The following is a 5,742-nucleotide window of genomic DNA, read 5'->3' on the forward strand; positions in this document are numbered from 1 at the left end:
TCCTTCCTATGGTGGTTTAGCTTCTTTGTTCAGCACTGGGTTTACTGGAGGCCGGGCTTAAAATCACCAGAGCTGCACTTCTGGGCACATTTCTGAGGGAATTCCCACAGACATACCGTACACGTGAGCGAGGTGCCTAGGCTGAATCAGATGGGAAATGAGCCATGCCGTTCATCTCTCTCTGCTTCCTGACTGTGATGGAAACATGGCCCGCACAGCACAGCAGCCACACTGACTTTCTCCAGCTGTGAAGCACTGCACATCTCAATCCATGGACCGGAAGAAGCGTGCCCTTGTTCCAAACCTAATTACGTGGATTTCAGAACCTAAGATGCTCTCTCTTATCACCAGCAGTGCTTTTCACAGACGTGGGTGGTCTCTGGGTGATAAAGTACTCTGCTCTTTAGCTCAGAGCCTTTTTCTTTAATGGATTTTCTTTTTCCTGGGGTGTTTTTTGGTTGGGTAGCACCTGTCATGTGTGGTTATAACAGCAGGCTAATCACTCAACTGATGGGAATGTGGTTGTTTCCAATTGTTTACGACTAGAATGGTTAGATTGAAAATCACCTTCATGATTGGATGGGATAATTGGTGTATTAGTGTGTGCTTACTCACACTAATAATAGTAGTGAGTACTGGGGTGAATATTTGAGAGATATTATTTATGGACAATTTACATTGGTATAAATTCCTGTATATTGATACAAATTCAAATTATATTGAATATGTTCCCACTTCTGTCTACAATTTTGTATATCTAAGCAAAGTTATTTTGTCATATTGCATGCATGCGTGCTTCTACATTTGCTTAAGATACTTGGTATAGTGATACAAATTTAGGATATATTTATCATATTACATTCCTACCTCTGATCAAGATACTTATACATTGTTTACATTTTGTGGTCTCTGTCCTCATTTGCTGCACAATTGTTTAAAGATTACTTCATATTCTAAGATGAAGTCTTAGTCTTTAAGCTATGTAGGTATTAAATATTATTGGTCAATAGTCATCCATGTTTGTCATACTTATAGTTAGACTAATCAGGTTCTTTAGACACATAGAGATTGTATTATGCATAAATAGATAATAATCTTCAACTACTTCAAAGAACTATAGAATGTGGCATTTAAATAGCTTACGGTTCTGTTGATGTGAGACACGATTGCTCCTGGCAGCACTGATATAGTCTTAAGAGAATGTTGGGCACCAAAGACACTCATTTGGAGTTTGTTTACTTCTTGGCAAAATTGGCCTTTGGGCAAAGAACTGCCCATGTCTTGAGCACTGACAAAATGCATAGTGTCTGGACTGCTCAAGCAGGATATAAGAAAAAAGACTGCCAAACCTTGCCAAGACAGGGTAAGATGGTTTTGACATTTTTCCTGCCTCTGAAAATGGTCTGTCAGTTACTCTAGGCCTTAGCCAAAGTTGGTTGCTCCAGTATTGCAAATGAGACTTTGGGTGCTTGCCCAGGTAGCTAATTGTCTCTGTCATTTATTATACATTTTAAAAGTTGCTTGATTGTGATTCCTGCCTACTCAAGTAATATTATTTTCCTTCTCTGATCTTTGATGGGGTTAAAGACTAGATAGTCATAGTTACTTTCCTCTCATGACTTAGTCTTTCTAATACAAGACTTAGACTCCTTAGGATAAAATAATTATTGAAATATTTAGCATATGTTTCTTGCTTAATATTGTTTATACTGTTGGTAATTCTAATTTTTATACTTGATATCTGTTTTATTGTATATAGTTTTGTATTAGGTTTGGGACTCTCTTATTTAGACAAAAGGGGGAGGTGCTGGGGAAACTCCTTCAGCCAATGGCCTTTGAGATGCTAGACTAGGTTGGGTGTAGCCTTGGGTACTCTCTCTCTTTCTATCCCCCACCACCTCTTGGCTGCTGGATTTGGTTCCCCACTCATTTAGAGGACTGTGATCTGTGAGTCTACCCCTAAATAAAGAACCTTTTATTGAACTCAATTTTGAATTAGTGTGGGACTACTTTATAATGTCCTTCTACACTTGTGGACATGCCTGATTCTTCAGGAGGGCTTCCTGTGGAGGCACTAATGTTGGGTCAAAGGGGATCTATATTTTGAATGTGAAGGGTTTTTTATAGACTACTGTGATTCAAAAGCTGCCCCTTATGTCATATTTATTCTCAACTCTTTTTTCTGCCAACATTTTCTTGAGGGGAGCATTGCCAAGATTTTCTATGTGATAAACAAAGTTTTCTGTAGCTATATTCATTTCTAATTACAGTGGGAACTGGCATTTGGTTCTATTTCTGGATGATCCCTCTTCATTACTCTCCTTCTTGTTCAATGTGTCTTTTGTTCATGGCTACTAAAAATTAAATGCCATTTAAACACATCTTTGTGTAAGGCAGGTCACAAAGGATTACATGGCAATTCTCCCATTGTATTACCAAATTGTGGCTCTAATTATTAAATCACTGCTCCCAGTTCCAGATAGCTAGCTCCAGTTGGCGATAGATCTGGCATTTACAGCCAGGTCTCCTATTTTTCTGAGCCCTGATTTGAGCTGTGTTGGGGTTATATATGCACATGACCCCTCCATCCTATGCAGAGAGGGCTCCAGTCATTTCTGTACCCGTAGGGAAGCAGCCTCTTGACTCCTCTGTCAACCCGTGTGCTCCTGTACCATGGCATGGACTTCCCAGTTTGAGAATAATCTGGCTTCGATTGTCAGAGAACAGTCATTGATGAAATGCGGTTTCCTTTCCAGACTGTGTTGCAACACGGGGATCCTCCAATCAACACTGGTGTGTAAAATATTTTCTCGGTAGCAACTGCCGACTTGGGTTGACCAGATCACCATCCCAGCTAACGCCTGAGACAGTACACTAAGATAAATATTTCCTATTCCATGGTAGAAACGGGTTTTCTGAAATTTATTTTGGAGTTGTCAGTCCATGAGTGGTTGATTTCATGGCTGTGGAGCCCATGACCTGATACTCATCACAGCAGAAGCATGTGGTAGATGAAGCCCGTTATGCCTACTGCAGATTCTAAAGGAAGAGCCTGGAGTCCCAGTCTCCTTGATGGTGCACCCTCTGACTTAGACCCCCTAACAGCTCCACTTACTGGAGGTCCTGCCACCTCTCAGTATCACCAAGCAGAGGACCCAGCAAGCAGTTGACATGTCTGCCTCTGAGGGACACTGCAGGTCAACTGCTTTGGAAATTAATTCCAAAGTGCAGAGAGAAAGAATTGATGGATACAGTGGCCTGGCACTGATGCTAGCTACCCCTGCCTCAGGTGACCTTGGGTGATAAGGGTGTGGCTTTCCAGGACTGTAGGTCCTGTGTCCTGAGTTAGAGGCGATGGCTGAAGTTGATGTCTCCCTAACCAGTTTAGTTCAGTGATTCAAACGACGATAGATTCAGAAATTCCCAGTGGATGGTGGGGTGTGTCACTTTAGTTTCTAACATTACAGTCTTTGCAGGTAGCATTTACACCGAGTTAAGAACTGTATACCAGGAACTGGGACTTCTGGTTGTTTTACAAAATGAAAAACAAAACAAAGGCAAACAAACAACAACAACAAAGCCCACTAATATCCACACGTGGGCCATCATGGATGCCTGACAGGCCATTGGCAGACAACAGTGAACCCAGCTTTCTATGACATAACACTCCCTAGGCCTTTTTCCTTGGGTAGAGGAAGTTTCCAAAAATGGGCTCTTTGAAGCAGTGAAAATTGTTATGGCAATTTAAAATGGCATTTTTAAAAGCACTGCACTCAAAATTGGCACTATTAGAGATGGCTAAGGATCGTGCTGGGTTGCTTCCCTGTTTTAGGATGTGGCTGACTGAGGAAGCTAAATCAGGTCAGACTGACCCAACAGGTTTCGCTGTTCTTGGAAGTTGCCTCATACAGGAAAAAAAAAAGGCTCTTTATGCTGAGAATCATGGACATCCCAGGGACACAAGTACTGTCTTGCTTTAATGTTTACATAAGGATATTGTGAAAGATTTCCTGGTTTTCTCCTTTAGAAGCACCTAAGGTTGTCCGTGGCCCTGGTTCTATGGCCAAGGCATATGAAAAGCTGACACAGGGCATCAGAAGAGTTAAATGTACAGGTAGAACTTCCAAGCGACAGTAAGTGACTGCCCTGTGTCCCATGTCACCTGGGACGCTTAGTTTCATGTCAACATAGTCATGTTTTATCTGTTTACAGAAAATAAATTACAGCAACTCTAGGGAATTTTCCTTCGGTAGCACAGGGAGGCCATTTGCAATGAGTCGAAGGATTTAGAACAAAAACTGGAACTCAGCAAAGAACTCCAGAGTGAAAAGCTCAACCACTCTGGCCTGCTGCACTGACACACCAGCCCCACAACTGCCTGAGGGAATTCTTTCTAACCTCTTAACACGTGCCTTGATTGCAATGTTTCTCTGGATTCCTGACAGATTTCTCACCCCCACCCCACAATGGTGAGAAACTTTTCACAGGGTTGTATCCCCAGTCAGCGATGGAGCCCGGGACATGAGCTATGTTTCATGTGTCTTTGTCACATCTGGCTCCAGAAGAGCACTTCCCCACACTCGTAATCAATGGCTGCACGGCCACTGAGGAACCGACTGAGTCTCAGTGACTGCTAGCCAAACAGCAAGTGAAGCCAGGTGAGGATAATGAAGAGTCAGAAAAGTGGGAGGAACCCATGCAGAGCGGAGGTGGGCAGCAGGCCACTCAACGCCTATGGAACCAGATGGAGTGGAGCTAGGAAGCAGGCTGTAGGATGCCTATGGAAGCCAGAGGAATAGATGGTCAGGAAAGCCAAAGACCTTGAGAGGTAAGCAAGAGCTTGAAGTTTAACATCAAAAACAAAAAGGAAGGCCAGGTCCTGAGTCTAGGTTATGTGTCTTGTGCATGCTCTTACACTCTGGCCATCACAGCCGCTCATCATCCTGTTCTCCAACACGAGTCTTGGGCACAGAACTCAGAGAACCCAGGAACAGAAATCTAGAAGGCTGGGAACTGAAATGCTCACTATCTGCCTTTCATGGAGGACAGCCCCTGGTGATCTGGGTCCTAGTTAGTGATGCTGATGATCCAGAACTTGGGACAGGACTAGCACCAGAATTAGAGACTCACGCAGAAACACAGCTGGTGCCGCAGTGCCTTAACCTGGCAGGTCACTCTAAGAGTGGCTAGTTCTGCCCTCACAAGTGTGTTAGCTCATTCACAGTTCTGCAAACAGATCAAGCTGCTCACACAAACATCATCCCTTTTTCTTTTTGCATGAACAAAGAACCCTCCATTTTAGGAAGCACAGAAAATACTACTCCGAGGATCCAAAACATCGTCTTTCTGAAACTCTGCTGAATGCTATTTCATAGGACAGTTAATTAGTAAGATAACGGTGGCTGAACGTAGGCCATGCTAATGGCTAAAACACATTGGTCACAGCACATACGTCAATGGCCAGGTCCCCCAACTTGAACAGTGATGTCTGCTCACGATTTAGCAGGGTTCGACATTCAGACAGCAGAGTGGTATTCAACAGAACAAATGAAACAGGACAGTCATCCACACAGTGCACCAAGAGTCAGGGTGATAACGTTCATGTGGAAAACACCAAGCCCAAAGTGAATGAGGGAACCTCATCTCCTTGGACGTAATACTGGTGTGAGATTTTTAATCTAAAAGAATCACAGCGTAGAACAGGCCTACTAAGCAACCACAAGGTTGGGAGCCATGTGGAAA

Source organism: Microtus ochrogaster, chromosome 21 (assembly GCF_000317375.1).
Source record: "Microtus ochrogaster isolate Prairie Vole_2 chromosome 21, MicOch1.0, whole genome shotgun sequence".
Classification (NCBI taxonomy): domain Eukaryota; kingdom Metazoa; phylum Chordata; class Mammalia; order Rodentia; family Cricetidae; genus Microtus; species Microtus ochrogaster.